Source organism: Anomaloglossus baeobatrachus, chromosome 3, assembly GCF_048569485.1.
Source record: "Anomaloglossus baeobatrachus isolate aAnoBae1 chromosome 3, aAnoBae1.hap1, whole genome shotgun sequence".
Taxonomy (NCBI): Eukaryota; Metazoa; Chordata; class Amphibia; order Anura; family Aromobatidae; genus Anomaloglossus; species Anomaloglossus baeobatrachus.
The window spans coordinates 516,331,030-516,346,362 of NC_134355.1; positions in this window are offsets into that span (position 1 = coordinate 516,331,030).

Genomic DNA, 15,333 nt, shown 5'->3' on the forward strand with positions numbered 1-15,333 from the left:
GAAAAAAATATTTTTAATGTTAAAATGAGAGTCCGTCTTACAATCCGAGTGCGTGTTATAATATCTCACCAGGGGGGAGCGGCGGTGGTGTTGCAGTTCAGGAGGCAGGCTCGGCGATGCAACGGGCTCAGCGGGGGGTGTCACGGCTCAGGAGGGTCAATGAATGGAGGGTTGTTGGTACTGCAGGCTCAGCGGTGTCGTGGCAGCAGGTGCTATTGATCTTCCGGCGGACTGCAGGCTCCATTGAATCGCCCACGGTTGACGAGATTGACTTCAAGAATATGGTCGCGGAGGCGACGTGTATGCAAAGAAGACTCCACAGCCATTTTATTGAGGTCAATCTCATCAATCTGCACACGCGCCGCCTCTGTGGCCAATTTCTTGAAGTCAATCTCATCAACTGTGGACGATTCAATAAAGCCTGCAGCCCACTGTCAGATCAATGGCGCCAGCCGCATGGCCAACCCTCTGGCTTGTGATCCTCCTGAGCAGCTCCACTGCAGTGACACTCCCTCCTCTAAGCCCTCAGTATCACCGACCCTGCCTCTTGTGACCCCACTCCACCACCGCCGCTCTGGTAAGCCATATCCAGATTATAAAACGCACCCTCATTGTACCCCCAATTTTGTGGGGAAAAAAGTGCTTATTCTAATCCGGAAAATATGGTACATTTTCAAAGATTTATTCATTATTGAGTATCAGCACCACACATGTACACATATACACCTACAGGCCTTGGCTGTTACAAATTAAGTCATGAGGAATATTCTACCAAAGCTGAATGCACTTAGACATGCAAACCAACAAGATTCAATGCTGGCAGATCCCTTTGCAATGGTTGCCAATAACATCCCAGATGTACTTAATTGGCACAATTTCAGAGATGGTGCAGGTCATGGTAGCCCATTTAGAGAACACAGGCTGCTCACACTAGCACAAGCAACATGTGGCAAGACTTAGACAAGTTGACAAATTGCTTCTGGGAGACTTTTACTTTCCCTCGTGAAAGACTTTTAATGGCAATGTGGTCTGCAGACTATTCTATTGCTATCACCGTATTCAAGACAAAAGCAGCACTCATTACTACAGTGAATAGACCGCCTTTTTATCCTCCATTGCTGTCTTCATTTGCAACACTACAGCCTCTGACAGCATGGAATGAGGTCAATGAAATACCTGTTGCTGAAGGTTTCCCTCATAGCCCAATGTTATGCAAATGCCTTTTGATGGTTTATGTAGACACAGTTTTAAGCCTTAAGGCCCCATTACATGCTACGATTTATCTGATGATATATCGCCGGGGGTCACAGTTTTCGTGACGCACTTCCGTCGTCGTTAGCGACGTTGTTGCGTGTGACACCTAGAAGCGACTCAGAACGATCTTAAAAATAGCAAAAATCGTTGATTGTTGACACGTTGTTCAGTTTCAAAATATTGTTCGTCGTTTCGAATGCAGCAGGCATATTGCTACGTTTGACACCCTGCCAATGATGAACAACATTGCTAGTGCGTCCGTCATCAAACGCAGGCCTGTCGTTACGAACAATGCTCCATGCCTCCTTCGTTCTGATTGGTGGTACCAACTGCGTTCTGATTTGGTAGGCATGGTTGATAAGGCGGACACAAATTGTAGGAGATTCTGACAGTATGGAAGTTGGGGCGTGTAGAGGGCGAGGCAATCACATGCCAGGGTGTATGCTGTGGACAATTATACGCCTCTGTCGTTGCCGGAATCATTGGGAGGAATGCTATGTGACGGTGTCCACATGACCGTCTTGGTCAAAAAAATATATCGCTGAATGATGTAGCGTCGTTTGTGAGATGGTTACGTGTGACCGCTACAAAACGACCTATGAGCGAACTCGGAAAATTGTAGCAATGATCTGGGCGTGTCACATCGCTAACGAGATCGCTAGCGATATTGTGTGTAAAGCGGCCTTTAGGCTTGATATGTGAAATCCAATTTTACTGCCATTACATCATTGATCACTAAGCAGCACCATTCTTCAACTCTCATGGTTCCATGTGGTCAAAGCCATGAAGGGGCCTTTATGAGGGAAAATGTTCCTACTATTGGCATTCTGGTGTCAGTTGGCATACTGTATGTTAGCAAGACCTCTCTAATCTTTAATTCCAGATACACCAACAGCTTGATGTTACATTGATTTTTTTCGAGCCAGTGCTACATTGATTTTTTGGAGCCAGTTGTAAGGCCATTTCTCCAAAGTGTCCAAGGATCTGTTTTTCAACATGACAATGCCAGCCTTTATGTTGCTTTAGCTTCTGTGATTAGCCTGTATGCCCTAAATGTAATACCATGGCCTGTGGTGTTTCTGGACTTGTCTTCCAAAAAGCACATCTAAATGTCATTGATTGGCAAATGCAAAGCGAGCTCTCAGAAGCAAATATTGATGATTTATGTGCCCAAGTGCATTCAGTGTGACAGAAAATTCTACAGATGACAATTAATAACCTCACTGATAGCATTCCAAGGTGTGTAAGGGAAGGCATTTTTGTACGCAGTTATCTTACTTTGACGCCACGGTGAAGGACTTCATGTTTGTATCTTGCAAGATAATAACTCTTAACAAGTCAATAGCTAGTTTAAATTCGACAGTTAAAGGTCAATCATGCAAGGGTAAAAAGAATATATAAAATATGAATATAAGTTCAAGTGTTAGGACTGGCATAAGGAATCAAGCTTGCAGAATGACTCAAACATCAGGAAGCTATTCAGGCAGGTTTCTTTATCATTTTAGTACGTAAGATGAACCTTCCTGATTTACATGTAAGTAGAAAAACTTTGTCACATTTAGGCAAAGCTGGGTCCTGTATTTTAGACTTTGTCCACTTTCATCTATTCTAAGAGCCTGCTTGTGGAACTCATCATAAATGTGCTGCAGGGTAATCCCCAGACTTACCTTCTGCCTATAATTTGATGCCTTAAAACTCTACAAATTTCCACTTTTGACTTTCTTTGTGGCTCTTTGTCATCTTATGAAACCCTGACCATATAGTGATAGTAGAAAGTAGAACAGTATCCCAGTGAGTATTGTAGCAAGTTCCAGTGTTGGGTCATGAACTCTTAGGCGGGCTTTACACGTTGAGACATCGCTAGCGATATATCGTCGGGGTCACGTCGTTAGTGACGCACATCCGGCACCGGTAGCGACATCGCAATGTGTAAATGCTAGGTGCGACGTTGAACGAGCGCAAAAGCGTAAAAAAAATCGCTGATCTGTGTCATGTCGTTCATTTCCATAATGTCGTTACTGCTGCAGATACGATGTTGTTTGTCGCTCCTGCAGCAGCACACATCGCTGTGTGTGAAACCGCAGGAACGACAAACATCTACTTACCTGCGTCCACCAGCAATGTGGAAGGAAGAAGGTGGGCGGGATGTTATGTGCCACTCATCTCCGCCCCTCCGCTTCTATTGGCCGGCTGCTTATTGACGTCGCGGTGACGTTGCTGTGACGCGGAACGCACCTCCCCCTTGAAGGAGGGATTGTTCGGTGGTCACAGCTACGTCGCCGACCAGGTATGTGCGTGTGAAGCTACCGCAGCAATAATGTTTGTAACGGCAGCAAGCACCAGATATCGCATGTACGATGGGGGAGAGTGCTATCGCGCTCGACATCGCTAGCAATTGCTAGCGATGTGGCAGTGTGTAAAGCCCGCCTAAGGGGAATTACCCAGCTCTTTGCCATCATTTTTAAGGCGGGACATTCTGACCAAATCAAGGATATGTTACAGTTTCCTCCTAAAGTTCCTCTTCATTCAGCCAAGCTTGGGGTTATTTGTCTATATAGGTGATCGTTGAATACAGAAAGGAACACACTACTATCTCTTCCTCTCCACCGAAGTTTTGGGTATTTACTGCATTTACTTAGCAGCCCATGCTACATTAGGTGACTACATCCCATAAACCAAGGGTCAGGCAACTAAAGTTGGATATTAGATATATGCCTGACCCAGACAACTGCTACCAGAAAAACTTCAGCACCTAAGTGGATCTGAGCAGAACTGCCACCAGTAATTTGAGGACTCAATACTAGCAAATTTTTGGGCCCCCTTAAGACCCTACCCAGGCTCCACCCCAGCTCCTCCTCCATCCCTCAAACCTTCTATAGTCCTACTGCCACTCTTGGAAATGCACCATTTCTGCAACTGATCCTCACCAACCACACATTAACAGCTCCCATCAAACACCATCTGCTGGCTGAATACATTTGCCGCCCCCATGGGAGCAGCCGAACTGCTCCGAACCGGGTTCGCTGTGGCTCGAGGGTCTCCAGACCCGGGGTCGTGCGTCAACTCAAATGAAGGGGGAGTATGTACAGGGGAATTCAGATATAGTTTGTGACGCCACCCGTGGTGTATGGTAATTTGGGGAGTACTGCCGCTGCCGTTGGGAGTACCCGGGGTGATGAAGTGGTGCAGAAAGGTGTCGTAGCCCTCCACGGGTAAGGGAGATGCCCCAGGACTCGGTGGGGGAGATGCTGTGGGATGCAGGGATCACTCTTGTACTCACTCAGTCAATAAGCAGATGCCGACAACCGGGTGAACCAACTCTCTGGGTGTCACTGCCGCTGAGGGGGGCTCGCCCGGGTCCCGTCCCCTATAGTGCTGCATGGTGATCCGTGACCTGCCTCGTGGCACTAACTTTAACTTCAACATGGTGGCCCAGTAGTATGGAACTTGTCGGGCCCCGCTCCCCACTGTGGCTAAGTGTGGGAGCTTGTTCTCAGGGCTCACGCTTGGGATTCTCTGGACAATTTTGGATTGGAAAGTCCTATCCCCCTCGTTACTCTAACGCCCTGATTTCTGGAGCGGGTGGGAACAGATCATAAAGGCTCCATTCTACTCAGGTAAATTGTTGGGTTGCCTGAAGCTACTCCCCGACCTAGGGTCTGTGTACCCCATCGTGCCTTCGGTCCCGGACCGGTGATAGTGCTTGTCTGCCAGCCGTCCTCCTCGACAGGTCCAGGCACCTTGCCACAATCCCCTGCGACCGGGGATCAGACTCCTCTAGGCCCAGATCACTGCAACCTAGACAGCTTCTCTAGGAGCCACCACTTCTCACCTCCCGTCCTTGACCCCCCAGGTGGGCGACTATATTCCACTCAAGCCGTCCACTGGTGTGCCTGGTGGGTGTGGTGCTGGGTGTATCTAGGATTTGATTTGCTGTTGGAGGCAACACTTTTTAGACCCAGAACCAGGAGGGACTTGGAATACTGCTCGGAAGGGCAGTTTGTGCAGTACCCTGTGACAACCTGATAGTACAGGGGCGTCACATTATATATATATATATATATATATAAAGCTGAGAGTATGTGTGTATGTATGTATGTGTGTGTGTGTGTGTGTGTGTGTGTGTGTATGTCCGCTAATGGAATTCACACCGTCACATTTACAATCATGAAATTTTGCACAGACGCCACATGTGACTCAGGGAACAGTTACTCTCCAAAATCCTGCCTCCATTAAAATGAATAGAGGTGGGAGCTGCAGGCTATTAATAGCAGATGTAAGTGGTTGCTATAAGAACAAAATAAACTGTTAGTATAAGAAGCTTATGTGTGAGGTAATAAGATATCGGTGGGGAGATGAATAGAGAGAAAAAGACAGACAGAGACACAGAGACAAATGGGAAAAGAGACAGAGACAGACAGGCAAAGAGACAGACGGGCAAATAGACAGACCTGGAAAGAGACAGACGCGGAGAGAGACAGCCCTGAAAAATAAAAGGCAGGCAAAGAAACAGACGGGCAAAGAAACAGACGGGCAAAGAGACAGCCCTGGAAAGAGACAGCCCTGGAAAGAGACAGACCTGGAAAGAGACAGCCCTGGAAAGAGACAACCGGGCAAAGAGACAGCCCTGGAAAGAGACTGCTGGGCAAAAAGACAGCCGGGCAAAGAGACAGCTGGGCATAGAGACAGACCTAGAAAAAGACAGACGGGCAAAGAGACAGACCGGGAAAGAGACAGACGGGTAAAGAGACAGCCCTGGAAAGAGACAGCCCTGGAAAGAAACAGACCTGGAAAGAGACAAACGGGGAAAGAGACAGACCTGGAAAGAGACAGACCTGGTAAAAGACTGACCTGGTAAAAGACTGACCTGGAAAGAGACAGACGGGCAAAGAGACAGACGGGCAAAGAGACAGACGGGCAAAGAGACAGACGGGCAAAGAGACAGACGGGCAAAGAGACAGCCCTGGAAAGAAATAGACGGGCAAAGAGACAGACGGGCAAAGAGACAGATGGGCAAAGAGACAGACGGGGAAAGAGACAGACGGGGAAAGAGACAGACAAAGACAGACTGGAAAGAGACAGATGGGGAAAGAAAGAGGCAGACAGACACACACATAGAGACAGACACAGAGGTAGAGAGAGATAGACAGACACAGAGATGGAGACAGATAGACTGATACAAATACAGACAGAGACAGAAATAGACAGACAGAGCACTAGACACAGACAGACAAGGAACGAGACAGACAGACAGCGACATACAGACAGAGACTGGGAGAGAGACGACAGAGAGACAGTTACTATCCCGGGTACTGCAGCTAGTGTATATATATCTATATATATATATATATATATATATATATATAGATATATATAGTACAGATCAAAAGTTTGGACACACCTTCTCATTCAAAGAGTTTTCTTTATTTTCATGACTCTAAAAATTGTAGATTCACATTGAAGACATCAAAACTAGGAATGAAAACATGTGGAATGAAATACTTTAAAAAAGTGTGAAACAACTGAAAATATGTTTTATATTCTAGGTTCTTCAAAGTAGCCACCTTTTGCTTTGATTACTGCTTTGCACACTCTTGGCATTCTCTTGATGTGCTTCAAGAGGTAGTCACCGGAAATAGTCTTCCAACAGTCTCAAAGGTGTTCCCAGAGATGCTTAGCACTTGTTGGCACTTTTGCCTTCATTCTGTGGTCCAGCTCACCCCAAACCATCTCGATTGGGTTCAGTTCTGGTGACTGTGGAGACAAGGTCATCTGGCATAGCACCCGATCACTCTCCTTCTTAGCCAAATAGCCCTTACACAGCCTGGAGGTGTGTTTGGGGTCATTGTCCTGTTGAAAAATAAATGGTGGTCCAACTGAATGCAAACCGGATGGAAAAGCATGCCGCTGCAAGATGCTGTGGTAGCCATGCTGATTTAGTATGCATTCTATTGTGAATAAATCCCCAACAGTGTCACCAGCAAAGCACCCCCAACCCATCACATCTCCTCTTCCATGCTTCACGGTGGGAACCAGGCATGTAGAGTCCATCCGTTCACCTTTTCTACAAAGACATGGTGGTTGGATCCAAAGATCTCAAATTTGAACTCATCAGACCAAAGCACAGATTTCCACTGGTCTAATGTCCATTCCTTGTGTTCTTTAGCCCAAACAAGTCTCTTCTGCTTGTTGCCTGTCCTTAGCAGTGGTTTCCTAGCAGCTATTTTAGCATGAAGGCCTGCTGCACAAAGTCTCCTCTTAATAGTTGTTCTAGAGATGAGGTGTGTTCAAACTTTTTGTCTGTACTGTATATATATATATATATATATATATATACACACACAAAGAGATAGCAAGAGAGACTACCAACTGTGTGTGTGTGTGTGTGTATATACAGTATATATATATATATATATATATATATATATTTACATACAGAATATATATGTATATATTTGTATGTGTAGATTATTGTTATTTTAGTGTTATTTATTATTATAGTGCCATTTATTCCATGTCACTTTACAAGTGAAAAGGGTATACATAATAAAAACAAGTGCAGTAATCATGAACAGCACATAATACAGACTGGTACAGGAGGAGACCCTGCTCTCGAGAGATCAGTCTACAGGTGTATATATACACACATACAGTCATAGCCAAAAGTGTTGTTGCCCTTGAAGTTATTGCAGAAAATTAAGTATTTCCCTAAGAATATTGATAACAATAATAATAACAACAATACACCCTCTACACTGCCCCTCTGCATGATACGACCTCACACTGCCCCTCTGTATACCCTCTGTATAATATACCCCTATACACACTGCCGCTCTGTATAATATCCCCACATGCACTGCCTCTCTGTATAATTTCTCCATACACACAACCCCTCTGCATAATATCCCCCATATACACTGCCCTTTTGTGTAATACCCCACACACACTGCCCCTTTGTGTAATACCCCACACACACTGCCTCTCTGTATAATATTCCCCACACACACTGCTCCTTGCAATTTTGTGCCCACTTTCATAATTTTGCCGATTGCCCTATAATGTGCGCTTGTAGTAAGTTTTGTAAGAAAGAAGTAGTTAGCACCACAGGGTAATAAATATAAAGAAAGGAAGAGGTGCTAAAAAAAAATAATGCCATCCTCTTTGTCTTTTGCAGTAGATACCACTTACATACCACTGTGCTATTTCTCTTGATTAGATGTGTCTCCCTGAACAATCCATGTACTGATTAAGGTCTTTTGTACTGTATAGACGAAGATATCTATATTTTGGATTGCTGTCATTCAATAAAAATCAATTATTGATTTTATCTGAGTGCCAAGTTTTATATCTTTGCATTTCAGGGATAGGATCCTACTTTGGCATGTGCCATGTCTGGCAAGTGCCATAGTTTTTTTGACCTTCTACCACATGTGAACCTTCCTAAGGGAAAAATATATAATCTTTCAGGTCCAGAACAAGACAAGAGGCAATCATGAATTATATAGCAGATAGTTTGCAAAAAGGGTTTAACAGACCCTCCACTTCCATGGTTGGGGCAAAAAGTTTTTTGATGGTTAAAAAGATGGTGGTCTTTGACCATGTGTTGATTACAGGGAACCTAACAAAATTAGAGTAAAAAATATCTACACTCTGACATGAGCATCAGACTGAAGTACCCTGGGCCCACCAGAGAAAATTATTCTTGGAGCCTACCATTTAGCTACATAGAAATACATACAAGAAAATGTGCTAATATCAGGGTATAATTCAAAATAGAACACTTCTTAAAGCACCACTCCTGTTCTTTTTTTTATTTTACCTCTGGAGTGGTGTTTCTAATCTAAGGTCCCTGACCTTACCTTATACTACTAACCCTCTGGTGTCTTCACCCTTCTATTGCCAATGCTTTCATCGGTCTCCAACCATTTGTGACCTGCCAGCAGCTCCAGTGCTCCTTGGCTCTCATGGACTTGTATAGAGTGCTTGTAACATAACTTCTGGCTTCTGGCCAGTCAAAATGATAAAGGGGGAGGGTGCGCAGTCAGTCAGTGTTGATAAAGGGAAAGGGGGAACAGTCATCCAGGCGTGATACAAAGGGAGGGGGCTCTGTCAGTCAGGGGTGATTCGGGGAGAGGGGCTGAGTCAGGGTTTATACAGGGGTAGTGTCTCTGTCAGTCAGGGGTGATATGGAAAGAGAGGCTCAGTAAGGTGATATGAGGAGAGGGGCTCAGTCAGCAAGAGGTGATACTGGTAAAGACTCTCAGTCAGTCAGGGGAGATACAGGTGGAGGTGGTGCAGTCAGTCAGGAGTGATACAGGTGGAGAAGTGGCTCAGTATGGTGTGATACAGGGGAAGGGACTCTATCCATCAGGGGTGATTCCGTTGGAAAGGGCTCAGTCAGTCAGTGCTGATACTGATAGAGGGAAAAGAAAAATGATAAATAAGGGAACAGGGGCCAACTTTAATCCCTAAGTGACTTGGCTTTCTCCCCTCTATACCTCTGACTAAAGGCCCCCCATTTCCACTTACTCACTGTTAGGCTGGCAGGTGTGTCCTCCGTTAGTCTTTGGTGCAGTAGCAGTGAGCCATTTATCTCTCTGCCCCTTACTGTGCCTGTGATGGTGTGGGGAAGGGGAGCACGCACTTTATGAATCCCAGCACAGCTCACTGTCTGAGTTGTGTTGTGCAGCCATAGAGAAGAGGACACAAACAAAACTAACACTGATTGGCTGCACTGAGGAAAATCAGTGTTAACCTTATCAACAGCAGCACTACTCTCCTGTCTTGTTTAATGCAGGCAGGATCAGTGGTAAGAAAAAATCAGGGTGGAACAGTGTTCTGTAAGTTGCCTCTAGTGAGCAGCATCTACAGTAGAGAGACCCTGTCAGTAGTGACGCTGTAACACCCATGCCGGCATTCTCTCATGCTCCAGCTCCCCTCCCCCAGTGAGGACACCGGCATTCTCCCTTGTCTGGGTGTCCTGCTGTGGGAGTCCCATTCCCGTCTCATGCTGCGGCCTCCCGAAGTGTCAGTGTACCTTGCAGAGCTCCAGTCTCTCCATAGGGCGCGCCCATGGCCACGCACTTTTTCTTAAAGGGCCAGCACCCTCCTAACATGGAAGTGCTCCTAGGTCAGCTGGGAAGCTGTAGGTTCTTAAGGCACCCTACCATCGTAACACCTTTACCATCAAGAGCTCTGGTGAAAACCAGGTTCGGGTCCGTAGTCAAGCCCCTTTGGGTTTTCTGTATTGCGGCCCAGTGGGTCCACTAAAACCCCTGCAAGCCTAACAGACGCACACTGCTCTCCGATATTGTCTAACACTGGGAGGAGTGGTGTACCGTACATAACTTATCCCCTCCCAGCGCTATTCAACCTCGGAGAGCAGTCTGCGTCACTGCTGAAAGGATCGTCTGGTGCAGATGCCGCTCGCTAGAAGTAAGGAATAGAAAGCTGCTCCAACCTGATTTCTTATTATCACTGCTCTCCCCACAGTTAGACAACCTGGGATAGTCAATGCATCGTAACTCACAATTGTCATATCTATGTGATGCCAGCAGGAGCCAGTTTTTGGGCCCACCAGAGGATACTCCGGTGGGCCAGTCCAACCCTGTCTGCCACTTATCCATGATTTTTAAAACCAGCTTTATGGAGCTTGTTGCTTCATCAAGCTTGATCTTAAGGGGCTTAATCCAAAATAGAAAAGGGGTGACTGTGAGTATCTTATGCTGACTTTTGGACTAAAGCGGGCTTTACACGCTGCGACATCCCTAGCGATGTTGCGAGCAATAGCACACGCCCCCATCGGTTGTGCGTTACGGGCAAATCGCTGCCCATGGCGCACAATCTCGTTAGGACCCATCACACATACTTACCTGCCTAGCGTTTGTCGCTGTGGCCGGCAAACCGCCTCCTTTCTAAGGGGGAGGTTCGTTCGGCGTCACAGTGGCGTCACTAAGCGGCCACCCAATAGAAGCGGAGGGGTGGAGATGAGCGGGCCGAACATCCCACCCACCTTCTTCCTTCCTCATTGCCGGCGGCCGCAGGTATGGTGATGTTCCTCATTCCTGCGGTGTCACACATAGCGATGTGTGCTGCCACAGAAACGACGAACTACCTGCTTCAAGAACTAGCAATGATAATCGGGATAACAATGACCAGTCAACGATTACCAATGTTTCTCTATTTTGCGCTCGTTAGCGGTCGCTCGTAGGTTTCACACACTACGACGTCGCTAACGATTCCGGATGTGCAGCACAAATTCCGTGACCCCAACAACATCTCGTTAGCGATGTCGTAGAGTGTAAAGCCCGCGTTAACATTTTTTTGTAGTAGAGGTTGATGCCACAGAGCTCAGATCCTTTTGTGTGCCTACTTTTTGGAAAAAGTAATAGCACTGCAGTCTTGTAGCCCTAGGGTCCTTGGTTCAAATCTCACCAAAGATAACATCTGCAAGGAGGTTTACATTCTCATCGTCTTTGCGTGAGTTTCCTTCCGGGTACTCCAGTTTCCTTCCAATCTCCCAAGACATACTGATAGAAAACTTAGATTGTGAGCCCTAATGGGGAGAGTGATGATCACGTCTGTAAAGTGCTGTAGAATGGATAGCGCCATATAAGTGTGTTAAATAAGGCATAAAAATGTGCCAAGAGGAACGATGATATCTGTATTGTTGGCAATCAAGTGGGCCATTGAAGAATGGCATCATTTCCTAGAAGGTGCTAAAAACAAATAACGCAGTCATCGTGGACCACAAAATTCTGATATATATAGAATAAGCAAGATAGATGGTCCTTGTTAATTTTAAATTTGATTTTGTGTGTAACATTCAGACATGTTACTAAAACATTACTGACGATGCTCTCTCCCAAAGTTTTTGTTCGTCATTAGACTCAGGATTCTGAACAGGTTCATATTCTTGCTGGGAATTTGTCTATTTCTTTAGATTTGATTAATAAAATCCATAGATGTTTAGATCTCAAAATCGAGAACCTGACCATACTACCACCCAAAGATTGTTTGTTCTTCTACAATTTTGACTGAGAGACCAAGAATTTTAACTACTTGGAGGTCACAAGGGATTAATAATACACTTTAACTTCTAGTCAGGTATTTTTGGTGGCCGAGTATAATTCATAACTATAGGGAATATGAGCCCACCCCTAGAATCTGTGTATGACCCAAAATGCCCAGATCCGATTCTGTCATGTTACTCAAGTCTTTACCTGTTTTTGAAAGGCCCTGGATTCACCTCAATAGTTACTGTATTTTTTGGGTTTGTGCATCTTATAGTCATAGGGCAGCTTCCTATGATGGAGGAGAATACTGAGACTGCATTCTTCCCAATCAGAGAGAACTGCTATCTCTCAACCTGCTCCATACTGATCTGTGTGATCAGTTCAAAGAAGGAGGGGACGATTGCCGGGACCTGTGTGAAGTCTGCATGTTCTGAGCAGCTCACAGACCTTCCCTCTAATTAACTTAAGTAACTGTGATAAGACACATGCCTGGAATTAACTGCAAGATGTTGCAATTTAATGTGTGTGTTTGTGTAGTGTGTGTGCAAGTTTAAATGTGTATGTAGCAGATCTGTTTGAGTCTATGTGCATTTAGCAGAGCTGTGTGTGTCTACATTTCAAAATTTGTTCAGAGCTGTTTTTGTCTCTATGTGCATGTTTCAAAGCTGTGTGTCTATATATTCATATGTAGCAGATCTTTGTGTGTCTATAAATGTGCATGTAGTAGAGCTGTGTGTCTGTGCATGTAGTGTGCATGAAGCAGAGCTGTGTGTTTATATAAGTATTTGTAGCAGAGCTGTGTGTGTCTATATAGCAGGTGAAACAAGTACTGAACACATCACTAATTTTCAAAATAAACATATTTCAAAAGGTGCCGGTAACATCACATCCAATCCGCACAAACAAAGAAGTCAAACCATAGATATGCATACAATTATTTAAGTGTAATAATGAGAAATGACACAAGGAAAACGTATTGGACACGCTTGCTGATATTTATGTAATAGTTTGTACATAAGCCTTTGTTGGTGAAAGCTTCAAGGCGCCACCTTGATGGAAAAACTAGGTGTATGCATTGCTCGGGTGTGATTTTGGCCAATTCTTCCACACAAACACTTGTCAAATCCTGCAGGTTCCATGGGCTCCTTCTATGAACTCTGAGCTTTAGTTCCTTCCATTACATTTTCAATTAAAAGAGAAGTACAAATATGCAAATAGGGTCTAACCAGACATTATAGGGAGATGTACATAAAATGACAGTCACCTACTGAGGTTGTGTAAGTCACAACCTCTATGCAAGTCTGAGATCATGGCCGCTGCCACAGCCCCACATGGATTAAACTTCAATGCTGGAGAGGAGAAACGGGGTTAATGTCGCGCTGCTGCCGAAGTAACAGACTCTTGATTTAATCAATTCTTCTTTATTTTACAGATCAAAATAAGAAGAATTGAGTAAATCAACAGTCTATTAATTTGGCATCAGCGCAGCATTAACCCAATACATTTTTTTTTGGATTCAGGTTAGGTGATTGGTTTTGCAGCTTTACTTTCTTTCTTTAAAACTAATTGAGAGTTTCCTTGTCAGTGCATTTGGGATAGTTGTATTGCTGAAATATACCCTTATTTCATCTTCATCATGTCGTTAGAGGGCATCAGATTTTGACTTAGTACATTTGTTCAATCATCCTTTCTTCAATAATATGAAATTTGCCAGTGCCATATGCTGATAAACTGTCCCACACTGTGATGTTTCCACCTCAAAACGTCAATGATTCTACACTATGTTGTTTTTGGGGTGATATGCAGTGGCCTTTGGCCTCCAAGCATGGTGTGTATTATGGCATCTAGAGAGTTCAATTTTGGCCTTTTCTGACTAGACTATGTTCTCCCAGAATTTCATAAGCTTCTCTAACTCTTGTTTTTTAATGTTAAATTAGGTAGAACATGATTTTTGTTCAGCAACGGAATCTTGCTTGGTGAACGTGCATACAGGCCATGGAGTGCATTACTTCTTGTTTTCTTTGAGACAATTGTACCTGCTGATTTCTGGTCTTTCTGTAGTTCTCCTCAGGTGGTCCTTGGCTTTTGGACAACTATTCTGATATTTATTTTCACTCCTCTGTCTGAAATCTTGCAGGGAGCACTTGATCATGAATAATTTATCGTGAAATTATGTTCTTTTCACATCCGGATTATTGCTCCAACAGTATCGAAATACTTTTATAATCAATGCCATCAGTATTTTTGCAACAATAAGGTTACAAAGGTCTTAAGACAGCTCACTGGTGTTACCCATCACTAGATGTTTCTAGTGTGGCACCTTGGGAATGAGACACCTTTTTACATGTAGTCAGTTGAACTAGCTGATTTTCACTAAGTGGTAAGATTTTTTTCATAATTGCTAATACATTTCAGCTGGTGTCATGACTTTCCATCACTTTTTACTCCTGTTTTTCCTCATATGTTCAATATCTCATTATTACATATAACTTATTTTATCGACATCTATGGTTTGATTTTTTGGTGATGTGTGCAAAACTTATTTCACCCTCTGTATGTACATATGTAACAGATCTGTGAGTGCATAATACATTGTGCAGAGGAACACTATCAATAGATCCATTATACCTATTCTATCCTAGTATACTTCCACTTTACCGTAACAGGGAAATTTTAGTTAGAAGGAAAATGTGTTTTCTATTTTCTGCAGTCTAGATTTGGTGTGCATCTTATAATCTGAACAATACGGTATTTTATTACTGATCTATCACCCTATGATGGGAAAACTGTTATTTGGGTGGATTTAATAAACAATATTGTTTTGTCTCTGCTTCAACTAAATCTAACTCCCAAACCATATGAAAGCTATTTATCAAACATATTGCATGTCTGCATGTTATTTCAGAGAATACTATTTACAAACAGGGTAATCAGTTCATTTCCAAATTCTGGAAGGCATTCTGTAGTAAGATCAACATTGACCAGTTTTTTTCTTCTGCCTACCACCCATAAACCAAAAGTAAAGCTGACTGTCACAATTCCGTTGTGCAGAACATTCTGTATT